General features: G+C 38.2%; 1 protein-coding gene and 1 pseudogene across 1 annotated transcript in view; both read left to right on the forward strand.

Annotated features, from left to right (window-relative positions):
- Nucleotides 1–17,201, forward strand: part of RNF150 (ring finger protein 150) — a 249,739-nt gene that overhangs the window by 76,049 nt on the left and 156,489 nt on the right. The window lies entirely within an intron of this gene.
- Nucleotides 12,026–12,192, forward strand: LOC115303824 (annotated as a pseudogene).

A 17,201-nucleotide genomic window follows, 5' to 3' on the forward strand; every position in this document is an offset into this window, starting at 1 on the left:
ATTAGTGTCTAATACAGTTCAGAGCTATACCTTACTCATATTTCCCAGTAGTGGATAATTCTTGCTTATTAGATTTGGAGGCTTACAGATTCACTATCACCTCTCTCCTGGGCAATTTATCCAAAGAGAGAAAGTGGCTACTTCTGTCTTTACTATCAGCACATTAACTTTGCAGGGAGAGTTAAAGGGGGTGGCGGGTGGGGAAGACATACCTTTACATTCAGTTGTTCTCTATTAAATAGCCAATTTCTAGTAGATTCCGACCTTTATGAAGTCATGGAGCATCTTTAAAACTGACGTGTAAGGTGGTATAAATCACGTTCCAGCTTGAGTGTCTTTGGTTATGCCTCTGAAGTTCACAACTCCTTATTATAGTGTAATCCATCATCCTCGCTTTAAAATATCCAGATTAAAGGGAAATAAATATGTTCATACCCTTTGGCCTAATCATCTTACTCTTTTGAATTAATCCTGAGGAAATTGCCCAACAACATTAAAAAGAAAAAGAAACCTTTGTGCAAAATGGTGCATATTGTAGCATTTTCTGTGATAGAAAAGAATGGACATCATTTAAATGCCTGATATTTTCTTAAATTAGAGGGCATCAACTTGATGAACTAGCATGCATACATTTCAGTCATAATGATTGTAGAAACCTAGGGGACAATGGGAGAAGTGCCCATGGTTAGTTAACAAAATAGGTGACGGGATTCAATAATACAGTGATAACTTGACGAATCTGCACACTTAAGGACATACATTAGACAAGAAGATATAAAAATGAAAAGAATTGTGTTAGCTTTGGGAACTAAAAGTAACTTTGTTCATTTGAAATAGTTTCCTTAAACATCATTATATGGTTTTTATGGCAAATGTGCGGTTTTTGAAAGGAGTAAAGGAAAACAGTGTAGATAAATGTAGGCCATTGCAATTGTCTCACAGATCAGATGCTCACAGAGCTGCCCTATTCCCTGGTGAGAGTGGGCTTTAGGTGTGATATTAAAGGAACATTTTCAACAAATCATCCTTTGGAGGGAGAGAGCATTTTGAAGAGGCAGTGTTAAGCAGAGGAGATGAGGCTGGATTATTTATCTCGTTTCTTTTTTATTTTTATCACTGTTGACAGATTGACTCTCTTCTCATGATGACCCTTCATAACTAAAAGCCCCAGACCCTTAATCCCTTTCTAGAGCTCTTCTCCAGCCAGGAAAACGTATCTAATATGTGGGCTTCATACACTCGGATGACTTCCATGATCTCTTTCTTTTTTTATAAGTTAATTTATTTTTTTAATTTACATCCAAGTTAGTTAGCATATAGTTCAACAATGATTTGAGGAGTAGATTTCTTAATGCCCATTACCCATTTAGCCCACCCCCCACAACCCCTTCATCAACCCTCTGTTTGTTCCCCATACTTAAGAGTCTCTTATGTTTTTGTTCCACTCCCTGTTTTTATGTTTCTTTTGCTTCCCTTCCCTTATGTTTATCTGTTTTGTATCTTAAAGTACTCATATGAGTGAAGTCATATGATATTTGTCTTTGTCTGACTGACTAATTTCACGTACCATGATACCCTCTAGTTCCATCCATGTAGTTGCAAATGGCAAGATTTCGTTCTTTTTGATTGCCAAGTAATACTCCATTGTGTGTACATCTTCTTTATCCATTCATCCATCGATGGACATTTGGGCTCTTTCCATACTTTGGCTATTGTTGGTAGTGCTCCTGTAAGTATTGGGGTGCATGTCCCCCTTTGAAACAACACATCTGTATCCCTTGGATCAATACCTAGTAGTGCAATTGCTGGGTTATAGGGTAGTTCTATTTTTTAAGTTTTTGAGGAACCTCCATACTGTTTTCCAGAGTGGCTGCACCGGTTTGCATTCCCACCAACAGTGGAAGAGAGACCCATTTTCTCCACATCCTCCCCAACATCTGTTGTTGCCTGAGTTGTTAATGTTAGCCATTCTGACAGGTGTGAGGTGGTATCTCATTGTGGTTTTGATTTGTATTTCCCTGATGGTGAGTGATACTGAACATTTTTTTCATGTGTCCATGATCTCTTTCTAAACTTCCTACTCAATTTTCTTTCCCATATTTCCACCAATTTCAATATCCTCCCATGTCCTGTTTTGAAACCTGCCCAGGCTCATTTTCCTGAGGAAACTACTCAGTGTGGCCTCATCCCACACTCTGCTCTGCCTTATTGTTTGTTCTGTATCATGTTAATTCCAGTATAGTTACAGTGTGCTGTGCCTCATAATCTACTGTGTCCCACTGTGCCCTGTCTGAAGGCTCTCAGCTTTATTGAGGGTTTTGCTAATGTCCATTTGCTCATTTGATGACTTATGGTGCGTGTCCTTTGACCCTGCACATTTACCCTGGATCCTCATTCTAGTTTTACTGAGAAGGGCTTACAGTCTGCTTCCTTTTCCTTGTCTATGTGTAGAGCCCTCAGAATCGTGATCTTCACTGAGTGCCTATCAGGAAATAGTAGACTCACAAACTTTTGTTTTAAGTGAGCAGAATCCAAGTGTTTATTTTCAGTGACAAACTGCTGATGAGAATAGTAACTTTTTTTGAGCACTTAGTATATAACACTCACTAGGTTAAATACTTTTTATTATTTAATTTACTCCTAACTACAACCTTACTAGGGAGGTATTGTTATTAACTGATTTTTCTAGTTAAGGGAACTGAGGCAGGCATAGAGAGGCTAAGCAAGTAAATGATGGACAGGATAGCTGGAACTCCAAAACCATTCCATGGCGAGAATTGGCACAGCTGGAGTTGAACACAATTGTGGAAATATTTGATTTCATTTCAGTGTTTTGGAACTTGGGAGATTTCATGCAAACATCTGAATTTTGACTTTTCTTGAAAAATAGAGAAGTCTGGCAACTATTTGCTGGAGCTGAGTAGAATCTGTTCTTTTATAAGGGAAATAAGTTCCCTCTCAGCATGGCCACAGTTGGGCCCATGTCACTTATAATTTTATCATACTGCTTAATATTTTTTTTAGTGTTTATTTTTGAGAGAGAGGGAAAGAGAGAGAAACAGAGTGGGATTTGGGGGGGAGGTGGCACAGAGAGAGGGAGATACAGAGGGAGAGCAGGCTTCAGGCTCTGAACTGTCAGGGCAGAACCCCACGCAGGACTTGAACTCATGAACTGCAAGATTATGACCTGAACCAAAGTCAGGCACTCAACCAACTGAGCCACCAGGGGCCCCTCTACTACTTAATGGTCCTGTTAATGTGAAATCTTGCTTCATTTGGGGGTTTCTGATTACTCAAATTAATATTTGCAATTTTGAGCATTATGGGGAAATTTTAATGTAAAATTGTAAGTGGTTCAAGAGCTGGAGTTAATTCCTTCCTATGAAGCAGATTCAGTGAACATCACCACTAAAGTGTAAGGTTGTCACAGAGTCATAAATAGACATGGAAGCAACTTGACAAAGAAAATTTTATTTAGGTTTGTAATCTCTAAGAAAATATTGTCTTTGGTTTCTTTATCATCCCATAGTTTGATACTCCCTATGCTTTGATTAAAAGGAAAATCAGCATACCAAAATAATCATTTTCAAACATAGCTATGATATTATCATGTCCCTTCTTAACAGCCCTTGCTGGCTCCTTTTCACCTTCTAGGGAGGGTCAAAGCTTTGCCTGGTTCATCAGGTCTTTTGTAATCTGGACTGTGCCTTCACCTCAAGCCGCATCTTCTCCTATTTTAAGTGCTGTATTAAACTAGGAGAACCGGAAACGTGATCAAAGTCCATGTAATGTAAGCAAAATAGTTCACAAGAGTTTAAATTTTAGATAGACTGGCTGGGGAAGACCAATAAGGAAGTGACTTTGGGTAATGTAAAGGAGCCATCCACATGCATACTCTTGGGAAACAGCATTCCAGGCAGAAGATAAGTGCAAAGATCTTGAGACAGTATCATTCCTGACTTGTTTGAAGCCGAGAGGGGAGCCCAGTGTAGCTGGAGTAGCATGAGGGAGAGGAGAGAGTTGGGGCAGGTGACGTCAGAGAGAGAACAAGGGCCCAGGGCGTAATGAGCCTTTAGATTATAATAAGGATACCTAGGTGACGTGGAAGCCATTGGAGGATTTTGAGTAAAGGAATGACATGATCTGACTTATGTTTAACGAGATCATCCTGGCTCTGGTGCTGTTATAAATTGAAAAGAACCAGGAAAGAAGCAGAGAGATCAGTTAAGACGCTCTTGCAGTAATCCATGTTAAGAGATGATACCAGTTCAGAGCAGGGTGTTGAGAAGTGATAAGATTCTAGATATAGTTTGAAGGATGAATCAACACATATTGTTAACAGACCGGATGTGGGCGTGAAGGAAAGAGTAGCATCAAAGATGAGATTAAAAGGTTTTGGTCACTAACTAGAAAAACGAATATTTACTGATCTAGAGAGGACTTAGGAGGGACATGTTTGGGGGAGGTGGGCGGCAAGCAAGGAGCTTTTCTGAGACCAGTTAAACTTGAGATGCCTATTAGGTATCCAGGGGAAATGTCAAGCAGGCAATTAGATAAATGAGTCGGAGCTCAGGAGAGAGAGTCAGGCCAAAGATAGGAATTGGGGAGTCATCAGCCTATAGGTAGGTGTTCTATGGAGCTGTGATTCTGGGTGAGAACACGAAGGGGCTGAGCCCAGGTGCTTCAGCCAATCCCTAGAGGCAGGGGTGATGAGAAGGAGATTGAGGAGGAACAGCCAGCAAAACAAGGAAAAGTAGCATTCTTGATGTTCTAGAGCTTAGCGGGGGAAAAGGGTTCACACAGGATTGACTGCTAATGATAACTCAAAAATCAGAAGAATTTAGACTAATTTAAACCAGGGACCATTAGAGTTAGCAAGTGGAGCTCACAGATGACCTTGAGAAGAGCAGGCAAGGTCCCTGTTGTTGGAAGCTACATGTAGGGAGGAATAGAGACAGTTTGATTGAAATATATGTAGTATATGGTCAGGTAATGATGAGGGTCATGAGATGATGACAGGGATGCTATTTTAGATAGCGCTGTCAGAGATTGCTGCCTCTAAGAGGTGATCTTTGAGCCCAGATCTGAAGGAAGTGTGGGCACCCAGGCTGGTACAGGTGGGGAGGCCCCTGAACAGCCTAATGAATTTTATATTCAGTATCCTTCAGTCAAATGTTAGGACTAATATTTGTCTCCCAAAAGTGTCCCAGTAGTTGAACATTGTGAATATAACCCCTGGCTGAGCCTAGGAAAGTACCGGAAAATAGTGTTTCAGGAGGGAAAAACAGCAGGGCCAATGATCCAAAGGCAAAGCGTGTTCAAGCGGTCAAGAAACCAGCCCCACACGGAGCCAGTGTGACTTGAGCAGGGTCAGGAACGCATTCAGAGATCTGCTGCTTTTAGGAGAGCTCTTCTAAGACTCACTCTATTATCTTCCAACGCTTGTTTACCGTACAGGGTTGTCACTCTGCACACGTGGGTATGAATGTATCGTTTGTGTGTATGTATGGTAAGGATGTATATCTATGTATCTATGTAATTATGTGTGTATCACACACACATAATTTTGCTCATTGCCAGTCAGAAGAAAGGTCTCTTTGCATAGATATTACTTCCGCATACCACCAGTGAGTGCTGCATTCATCAATTTTAGACTCACATGTTTCTAAAGAGAAAGGAAAATTGTAAGGGCTGAGTTTTTTTCTTGGATATTTTCTCAATGAGAGGGATTCTTATGCAAATCAAATACCAGTGACTTTAATAAAGTTACAAACTCACCTAATTCCCTTTCTGAGAAATCTAGGTCTATAAACTCATAATTTCTTTTGAGTTTCATATAATCTAGAATATACCAACTGGGAAATACTGTGTCCAGGTTTTTTCTAACTTTTTTTTAATAGGTTGCTTATTTTTGAGACAGAGACAGAAGAAACTGAGCAGTGGAGGGGCAGAGAGAGAGGGAGACACAGAATCTGAAACAGGCTCCAGGCTCTGAGCTGTCAGCACAGAGCCTGATATATATGATACATATACTGAAGTTACAAAAAATTATTTTTAAATTTATGAATATTGAATATTATGCTTCCATTAAAAAGATAAATAAAATTAATAAAGAAATATGGAGTATTTATAAAAATATTAAGTAGAAAGATATATACATACATGTATATACATGTACATAGGCATACATATATTACAATGATATAAATATATACAGGTTTGAAACAAAATCCAGAAAGGGCTTGAACCCATGAACTGTGAGATCATGAGCTCAGCTGAAGTCAGATGCTTAACTGACTGACCCACCCAAGTGCCTCTACTTTCTCCAGGTTTTAAGAGCACTCATAGGTCTAACAGGAGAACAAGAGAAACCTAATGGAGGACCAGGGGGAGGGGAAGAGGGAAAGAAAGTTGGGGAGAGAGAGAGGGATGCAAAACTTGAGAGACTATTGAATGCTGAAAATGAACTGAGGGTTGAGAGGGAAGAGGGAGGGGGGAAAAGAGGTGGTGGTGATGGAGGAGGGCACTTAAGGGGAAGAGCACTGGGTGTTGTATGGAAACCAATTTGACAATAAACTATTAAAAAATTTAAAAAAATAAAAAATAAAAATAAATAAATAAATGTTAAAGATCAGTTTTCTCTCAAATCTACTTTATAATAAAAAAGGGAAAAATTAAGTTGTAATTAGAAAATATTTTCCCATAGTAAAAATCTCAAACACGTCAAAAACCAATCTCATTCTTGTGCTCCTTTCTGAATGTAATAATGTATATATGTGTATATATGTATGTATATATCTTTCTACTTAATATTTTTATAAATACTTCTACATATTTCTTTATTAATTTTATCTTTTTAATGGCAGCATAATAGTCAATATTTATAAATTTAAAAATAATTTTTATGTAACTTAAGTATATGTATCATATATATGTGTATATATTTACATATCTAGTAAATCTACATATCTACTTTTCTCGTGAGAACACCCATTTCTGTATCAGATTTATCCTTTTGGTGATGGCATGTTATTCAGTTACATTAGTACACTCTAATAAACTTGGCTGTTCCCTCATTATAGGGCATTTAAATTGCTTATAGTTAGTTTGTATCATAAACATTTTGCACATTTAAAAAATTATATCTGTAGATAAATTTACAACATTGGACTCACCAAAAATGTATTGTTTTCTCATTGGTTCTGTGCTATTTTTAATGTCATGAAATTAGTTTACATACTTTTCTAGTCTATAAATTCCCAAGACTTTTATCGTTTAAACAAAAAAAAAAAGCTTTTCTGGAATATATGGTGGTGTGATTCTTTTCATTTGTATTTCGTTAATTATTAGCTAGCAGTGTTTCTATGTTTGAGGATTTTTTGGTTCACTGGTTCACCAAACCATTTTTTTGGTTTTCAGTTTGTACTTTTTATATTTCCTCTTTAATTAAATTTCTGAATCTCTCATATTTATCCACTGGGGTTTTGGTGGTTGGTTGCATCTAAAAATTTTTTTGTGTGTCTTAATTTTTTTTTTTAAGAGAGTGCAAGCATGGAAGGGGCAGCGAGAGGGAAGCAAGGGTCCAAGTAACTGCAGTGGCTCCGTGCTGACAACAGCGAGCCCGATGCGGGGCTCAAACTCATGACTGTGAGATCACAGCCTAAGCCAAGGTCAGATGCTCAACTGGCTGAGCCACCCATGTGCCTCTAAATGTCTTAATTTTTAAAAAATTGTTTATATTTTATTTTGCTTAGAAATTAACCCTTATTGTAGCTGTTGATAGTTTTTTTTCCTCTTCCATTAAGCTTTTTCATCTTTATTTTGTTATTTTTATGGCTCTTATTTTTACCCCATTTTCCTGTTGGGTATGCCACTTCTTCTTTTCTTTTTAGATTCTATATCTTAAGTAAAAAACTATCATCTTGTGTTGGCTACCGTTTTCAGTTGTTAATCACTGGTACTTACTAATAAACTATTTTGTAATTCCTTCTTCACTATTAGCAAAATATAAGCCTTTGAAATACCTAGGTTCTCCTTATTTTCCCTTTGCCTCATTTTTCTAGGTATTTTTCATACCTTTGTGGAGGCATAGTTAATCTTAACAATATTTCATAACACCTGTCACTCAGGCTGGGTGCCAGCCCTGCCTGTGGGTGAATATCAGGGTGACTTCTGGTCTTATTTTGAAAGTTGTTACTGCTAACTTTTGTTCTTAGATTTTATCAGAAGGGAATGCAAAATAAGAATTATGTTAGTTTCAGGGACCGTGGTGTATCTAGGTAGCTTCCACAAAGCTATATATCATAAAAGAAGCAGCTGGGAGAGATTCCTTCTTTATCACATAATTGCAGTAGCCGATTCTTTCTCACTCACATACAGGTCTGACGCACCCCCGATGCTGCACGCCAAGCTGGGTGTTCTTGTCGGCTTTGTTCCCCCGTAATCCCTCGATGGATCGCATTATATTGGTAACATTATTTCAGAGCATAGCTAAATGGAGACTTTGCACTTGTGCTTTTCCCAGTTAGCTTCCTATGTGACATTGCTGTGAATTGCTTTGTACTTCTTAGCCAAGTGATGGTGTCTTACAGCAAGCAGTATTTCACTGGTTTCATTCAATACTTTGTTTTCCATGGAATATACAATGTGGCTTTAGGTGACATGGTGAAAGTGTCCATGAAAGTGAAGGTAGGGTGCAGAGTAGATCTTGGTCTTTAAAGAAGCTAATGAAGGGTTCCTGGGTGGCTCTGTCCTTAAGCCGCTGACTTCAGCTCAAGTCATGATCTTATGGTTTTGTGTGTTTGAGTCCCACTTTGGGTGAGCATGAGCCCCACTTCTCTCTCTCTCTGTCTGTCTGTCTGTCTGTCTCTCTGTCTCTCAAATAAAGAAAGAGCCTAATGAAAGTGGGGCACTACCCCTCTTCCTTTTCTTCCCCCTGATCCTCTACCATGCTACCTTGCTTGGTAGCATACTCACAGATGTGTTTCTCAAGCACCAAACTTTCATTGTCCTATTCTCTTCCGGCTAATCGCTGTATCACCAGTAGGGACTGCTGGGTAACTCTTATTACACGTGACTGTCTTGTCCAACCCATGGAAAAATATTACGTCCTGTAGAAATATATGCACCATTAAATTCCTCAATGAATGCCAATATAAAATTTAACAGAAGGAGAGAGTACTTTCACCACGCAAGCGTTGATGAGGCTCTCTCTCAGCCTGTGGCGGTGCCTCACCTTGGTTGTTTCTGAGCTGTGATCCCTGGAGAACCATCTTGTGCCTGCACTTCAAGAACAGTCAACTGTATGAAGAAATTTCTGTTGTCCACGTTGACTTAATTTGACAGGATTTTTTGTGTGCTTGGAGGCATTGAAAAAACTATATGGCCCTGTTTTTCAAGATTAAATGATTTATAACCAGTATCTACTGATATAGTCCTTGAATTTATTTTTGATGAAAAATTTAGCCTGTGAGTCACTCTGTGTGTGTGTGTGTGTGTGTGTGTGTGTGTGTGTCTGTCTGTCTGTCTGTCTGTCTGTCTGTCTGCCTGCCTGCCTGCCTGCCTTTGATCAGTTTTGGGAACATTCTCAAGTTACCCAAGCCCAAATTCTTGATCTGGACCAGCCTCTGCCCTTCTTCGCTACAAATGGAAATCCTGTTGACACTGGAGAGCTGGGGGAGGGTGGGACGGAGGGGGGGGCGGGGGTGTTTGGGGACAGGTCAGAATTCCTTCAGCATAAAAGATGAATGGCACTTGGCATGCGCAGAATACTGTCACAGCGTTTTAACATGGGTAACAACTAGCAAATCTTAGAAGCCAATTCCTCACACATGGTTTTTGAACTCTTTTTAGATGTAGGCAAGCTGTGAAATATTAAAACAGGCGCACACACACACACGAACGCACGTGCGCACAGTGCTCCCGTGAGCCTGGGAAGGACTGGACTTCAAAACTGAATTTGCGTGCTTTTTCTTTCAGTGGAGCAGAGAGAGGTCATTTTGTTTTATTGGTGTCTAGGGTAAATGTGAAGATTAAAAAGGAAACGAAAACGAAGTGAGCCAAAAATGTACTGCAAACAAGGTGAAATGAGCAGATCTCTCCTTTTATCCTGACATCTGTGTCTGAGGAATGGCGAGCATACCTCCTCTTACCTAAGCCCGGTAATTGTGAGGCCACATGACATCCTATCTGGCAGGACTTTCCCTCACCAGTGGAATAAATGTGGAGAAAACTGAGCATGATGAATTGCTGTTTGATTTGAATTAATCCTCAGCTGGCAAAAGGCAAAATAAAAATGGTCATGGGAACGGAGCAGCACAGATGTTCAGGAGCCGAGGCAGCAATCAGCAGTTTGAAAAGAATTCTTCATACACCACGCTTCCAAAGATATGGAACCAGTGACTCATGACGTGTGAACTTCAATTTTGGCCCTGGTGGGTGTCAGTAAATAACAGTTGTATGAAAGCAAAGTTTACCCTGAAGCTTCCTCCCAGGCTTGTGGTTGTGTGTTTCCTAGAATGCTCCAATAACAAGTTTATGTAACTTGTCCCAAGCTTTGGCAATCAAAGGATGTACTTTAGTCCAGTCATGAATGCAACAGAAGAACGCATTCTATTTCAAGTGGAGCGTTAGTATCTTTAGTATTGGTGTATTTAGGTAGTATGCAAAATTGGAAAGCTTTGTAGAAATATAGTTCCTCCAAGAAATTGTCCCTCCATATACACGTCTCCATCCAAGGTTATAGGAAAAAGAGACAAGGGGCACCTGGGTGGCTCAGTCGGTTGAGCATCTGACCTCACCTCAGCTCAAGATCTTGCTATCTGTGAGTTCGAGCTCCATATCCGGCCCTGTGCTGACAGCTTGGAACTTGGAGCCTGCGTTGGGTTCTGTGTCTCCCTTTCTCTCTACCCCTCCCCTGCTCATATTTTCTGTCTCAAAAATAAGTAAACATTAAAAAAATTTTTTAAAAAAGACAAAACTTTATCAAGTGTCAGTCATACCAGACTGATATTTTGACATCCTTTTGTCATCTTAGGATCATAATTTGTTCTAGAATATCTGTAATTTTTAAATGTTCCCATTTCTATACATCTCCTATATTTTCCTCTGTGAAATTAGATCCTTAGGCTTTCCGATTAAGTCATTTTTTCTTTACATTTGGAATTTATTTCAATTTGATGTTTTGTGTGGAGACCTTGAAGAAATATGCTATATTTGAATTTCAATTTTATATAAAAATATTGCAAAGATATTTATAGTTAAAAATGAGAAGAACCTTTTGTTGGGATTATTTATCTAAAAGTGACTATAATACTCGATAAGGATGTGTTTGTAAACGGATTATTAAACCTTGTTGGTTATTACATTAGCATAATTGCTTCAAATCAGGGACCCAACTTATAGAAATTTAGAGCTCAGAATTCAAAGCAGAGTGCTTTAAAAAATTTTTTTAAGCTTATTTATTTTGAGAGAGAGAGAGCATGAAGTGGGGTAGAGACTGAGAGAGAGGGAGAGAGATTCCCAAGGAGATGCAGTACAGAGCCTGACATAGGGCTCGAACTCTCAAACGGTGAGATCATGACCTGAGACAAAAATCAAGAGTCAGACACAAAGCAGAGTGCTTTGAATGGAGTGGGACGTTAGTAAGTATTCACTGAGTTTAACTTAGGGTGAGTTTTATTCAAGAGAATGATTTTGGTAGTGATCCTCAAATTTCTCTTACATGCACGTATACAGGTTAGAGAGTGAAGGGCTGATGTGACCCTTTATTTAGCAAGATGTTTGTCTAAAGTCTCCAGTTTTGATTTAATATTGTTGTGTATTCTACTCCATTGATCTGAGAAGTTCCAGTGGAGCTTAATGATTCAGAACATAGCTTGCTTTCATGGAAGTAACAATTTTTAGCCAAATGCCTTTGTATAAGTCTCTCAACCTCTCAAAACTGCCAGTTTTCTTATCTATGAAATGAAAATTCTACTAGGCTGTATTTCATAAGGTTTATTATGACAATTAAGAGACCATGCTTATCGCTTCTCGGCCTTTTGGCTAAGATCAAGTGTAGTATCTGTTCTTATCAGTTTAAGAGACCATGCTTGTAAAATACTTATTCAGTGCCCTTGTACATGGTAAATGTTTCATAAACAATAGCTATAAATAGATATATTAATATATTATCAGATGCCCCCATTCCCCAAACCAAAACAAATATAATCAAATGCTCCAGTAAGATGGACAATGCTTTTCCAAGTTTTGAAGTCTGGTTCATACCATCTTAGGCTCTGGTGAGCACAGTGTGTGTGTGTGTGTGTGTGTGTGTGTGTGTGTGTGTGTGTGTGTGTGTTTTCCCTGCTTTAGTATTCACAACTTCCTTTTATTTAAAAATATCCCCAACGTGTGAGGACTAGCCTTTTTTTATGTCTTTATTTTATTTTGAGAGAGAGAGGCAGAGAGCGAGTGGTAGAGGGGCAGAGAGAGAGGAAGACACAGAATCTGAAGCAGCCTCCAGGCTCTGAGCTGTCAACACAGAGCCCAACCTGGGGCCCGAACCCACGGACTGTGAGATCATGACCTGAGACAAAGTCAGATGCCCAACCAACCGAGCCACCCAGCCACCCCGAGGATTAGCTTTTAAATATTGTTTTTTAGAGACCGTTTGGTGGTTGGCTTAGTGGGTTGAGTGCCCAACTCTTGATTTCGGCTCAGGTCATGATCCTAGGGTCATGGGATCCAGCCCCATGTTGGGCTCTGTGTTGAGCAAGGAACCTGCTTCAGATTCTCTCTTTTTTGCTTCCTCTGCCCCTCCCCTACTTGTATGCTCTCTCTCTCTCTCTCTCTCTCTCTCTCTTTGAAATAAAATTAAAAAATTAAAAAATAATATTAGTTTTTAGATATGCTAAATTTGCATTAGTTGAGGGAAGCTTCTTGTCTGAGCCTAAATAACTTTAAAACTGTTTTATCCTCTACATCTAGATACTAAAACAGTACTTTCCAGTTCAAGACAAGATTTTTTCTTTATAGTTTTCAATGATCAAATAATCCTATTTTGTAAATATTTAGCATAGGAGATTAAGATCATGAGAATAGACACTGAAATTTTATTTATCCATTTGTCCTATATTAATGATTAGGTTACAGAACTTGTCAATTTCTTCTCCATCACCAAGATTTGGGTGTAGATCCAGAGTTCCTTAACAACATTTTGAGCTTTTTTTGGTCAGTGCTCATGTATAGAATTCATTGCTGGGAGGTGCACTAAACTCAGTTATGGTTATGGGTTGTAAAGTGGTAAAGATTGTGATTATACATGTTGCTGGAAGAATATGATTTTATTAAAATCTTTTTAAAATTAAAAAGGCAGGTTGCTAACATATGTATATATTCTCCTTCCCCCTTCCAAAAGGCATCACTCTATTGTGTATGACACATTACCTTAAATATGCACGCATCCTTTAAAAATATGTAGGGTTAATTTGCATATGTACATTTAATTTACATAAAGAAAAGAAGAAAGTCTTGATAGGTTTCAATAGAATACATTCATCTCAACGTGGCTGCTTACTGTATAGGGATGTTCTGAGGGTTAGATGAGACCATGTAAACAACCTAAGGGCTTCATAAGTGTTCGTTGCTGTGGATTCTAATCCTCCCAGATAATTTTAACACTGTTGCATGTGATTTGGGGATAGGGAGATTATTTTGGAATCTGAAATCAAGTTGTGGTACCTGAATCTTGAATATTATTTTTATTTCTGCATATACTTACACTTGTAGAGTGACCTCTTTGACCTGCTTCCACAATATAGAAAGGAGTGATTACCAACGAAACCATGAAATTCTGTGGATTCAGAAACTGCCTAGTAATTGAGCCATCTAACTGCTGACCTATTCAGCCATCTCTACAAAGTGGCTTTTTTTCCCCTTAGGCCAGCCTCTTATTCTCCCTTCTTCCTAAAATGACTTAATTCTCCATGTATACCCATGACTAGCCTGGTTCACAATTCAAGAAAATAGAAATCCAAACCTGATTCAGATGACAAGAACATATTTATTTATAAGAAGAAAGTATTTCTGTATTTTTAGTCTCTCTACATAGAACTTCTCTAGAAAAGATGTTAAAATTCATGCATCATGTGAACTTGACAGAGTATGGCCTAGAATTGGCCCTCTTCTAATATTATTGAACGTTTCGAAACAGATGTTTTTGCTCTGCCATCTTGTAGGAGTAAATGTTTTACTTTGGCACAAAGAAACAGTGACCCATTGCTATACTGATAGGTAAACACCTTCCAGAAACCCTTGACTCTGACAGTCTTGTGTCTTACCGTTGTCAGAAAGATTCGGAGGTCAGTTCTCTGCATGGCCTGTCCTTCCACAAACACACTATGTTTTGTAGGACTTATAACTTGCATCGTCCTCTTTGCTAATTACCTGTCTTTTGAGATCTCCAGTTTTCCATCCCAAATGGGCCTATGTTATTTGTAGACTCACACCCACAGAGAAATTATATTTGAGTATTTTCTATGTATTTGATGCTCAGATTATATTTTCTGATAAAAAAAAGAAGTCAAAGCATTTCCCTCAAATGACTTGATCACTGACACATTTTTTTGATTTTGAACAAAGATTGTCATACTCCACCAAATTTCCCCAAAAGTACTTAATTCTTTTCTCAGTTTACTGGAATCATATGCTGAAGATAAGGTTCAAGAACTTCAAAGAATTCCCCACAGGTGTGTTATAGGTGGGCACTTGGTGCGAATATGAGGAAGAATGGACAGATCCCACCCCCACCACCCTAAGTATAGAGGGGCCGGGGCGGGCAGAACAATGAATATCAGAAAATGAAGTAGAAGATCTGTGTAGGAGCTAAGACTCATACCTCCAAATGAAATTGTCATCTCTCTCTGATCTTTAGTGTTCAATTTATATATGATGGTATTTATTTTTCTGTTTGGCACTGGTGGTAATTGCTAGTATCTTTTGTTTTCCTAGCAATTTTATATTTGTCTTCTTTAGGACATAGTGAAAAATGATGTATGCAGTAATGAAGCCAAATTGCATTTTTTTCAGACTCCTCTCATCTCACATAGAGCCTCAAGGAAAGAACAAACTCAAATTAAACCAGTTAAATTTTAGAAAGTACCCAATGTTCTAACTGTCTCAGAACTTTGGAATAGTTAGTTCCTTCCTAATAATGTCAGAGGAATTTAATGGCAAAGTAAAGAGACCTGGAGGGGTTGACTTGCCCTTTGCTTAATCTCGTTGATTTTAAATTTGTCTTGAGCAATCTAGTTCTTGAGACAAAATGAAGCTTATATTTTATGCAGTCTTAAGAGTGAGAGTCTCCAAATGCAAAATGGTTCCTTCAGCACATTAGGTAAATAGAGTTTCTCAGAGTGACTAGACACTGTTGGGTTTTATCGATTTCCACCCCCCCCCCTTTGTTTTAGGCAAGTGAGCTGCAAATGTCACCTGTCAGAACATGTCCAATAAATACATACGTAATTTTTATTGATGGTTCAATATTCTTAAATCATTACCTTTTTGTAGAGAAAGCACAATCTTTCCAGTTGACCCCTTTGAGACCTATAATTATGATTCTTTAGTTTTCAAGATACAGTTCCATAAAGCATTCTTTGAAAATAAGTCAGATCTTATGTTTTCTCATTCCCTAAGAATAAGATGGTTCCCTTGCCAACTGGTTCTCTAGGTCTAGTTTTGTGGCTTTGCAGATGGTTCAAGGCTTAATCCCATGTGTTAGACTATTCCTTTATATAAAAATGTACCTTTGAATACTTTATTCATTTCTTTTATATTTTGTTACTTTATATTTGCTTCAGAGAAAAACCATACTGGCATCTCATCAAAACTAGTGGTATACTTTAGGTTAATTTCTAGGAGTAAGGGGAGGGGTGGTCCTTTTTCTTTCTTACATTTTCTTCCCAGTGGCCAGCAAAAGTAATCCATGGAACATTTTCCAGCTAAAATGGCCCTGCAAGAAATATATTTGGAAACTTCTCGTCCTGATCAAATTTTAGACAGCCTTGACAGCTGGGAACTTTTATTTAGCCAGGTAAAGCTCTGTATTAAAGTGAGAAGTATAATTTAGGTTTAAGTGAGGATATTATTTCTGTATGTAGTTCCTGTGCTGTCTTTTGTTTGCCTGATGGACTTTGGTTTGCCCCTCATCATGAAGTGACCTCTTCACTCTCATGCCTTTTTTTCTTTTTTTTTCCTACTGTTCCACAGTTGATCATTCCACCCTCCATGACCTCAGAGCACTTTGTTTATATATCAATCAGTGTGGCCTTTCCCATGGTATGTTGTGATTTACCAGTTTAGATAAGACTTTAGTAAGATAGCCCTTGCTTTATCTATGTTATAGAACTTATCACAGTAGGTTATAATTATTTGTTTGAGTGTCTATCTCCTAAGTGAGCTCTGAGCTTCCTTGTGATAGCAACCACATTTAGATATTTAGCCATCAGCTTAGTACTACATAGTAAGTGCTCAATTAATTGTTTTAATGATTGTTTCTAGTAATAGCCAACATTTACTAAACAGTTTGGTAAACACTTTGGATAACAGTGACTAAAAAGTAAGTGCCAACACTTTTAAAAGTTAAAAATTTTCTCAGGCACATAAGGTGGATAGTATTTTTAGGACTCACTAATTGAGAAAATGCATAATGATCAAATTTTACCATGAACTTCATAATATTGAAAAGTCCTTGAATTTTGTGAACACTGTGTTCTGTAGACATTTGAAATTCTAAATATATAAAGGTGTATAATATGTGTCCATCTTCGGACAGTCCTTCTTGGACACTTAGATTTCTGTATTTATAAGTACTTCTGTGCCAGCCCCACCCCCATTGATTGTTGTCCTTAGATGGTAAACTGCTGATGTAAGTGTTATTTAACACTCGGGGGGACTGCCCTGAGGCAGACCCCACAGTGTGCTGAGGACTGTCCCAGTTTATACCTGTTGTTTTGGTATAATTATTAATTGCTTCCCCTTTTACCTTCAGAATTACCTTGATTTGGACAATAAATTATATGGTCATTCTACTTTTTAAGCAAATATTTATATTGCATTTGTTTTATCTTGACCCAGAAAAATTATACATAAAGCAAAAGCTAGAAATTATTATTTCTGTCTCTGGAGATATTTGGAACTATTACAAAGAATTTATTCACAGT

This window comes from Suricata suricatta, chromosome 1, assembly GCF_006229205.1.
Source record: "Suricata suricatta isolate VVHF042 chromosome 1, meerkat_22Aug2017_6uvM2_HiC, whole genome shotgun sequence".
Lineage (NCBI taxonomy): Eukaryota > Metazoa > Chordata > Mammalia > Carnivora > Herpestidae > Suricata > Suricata suricatta.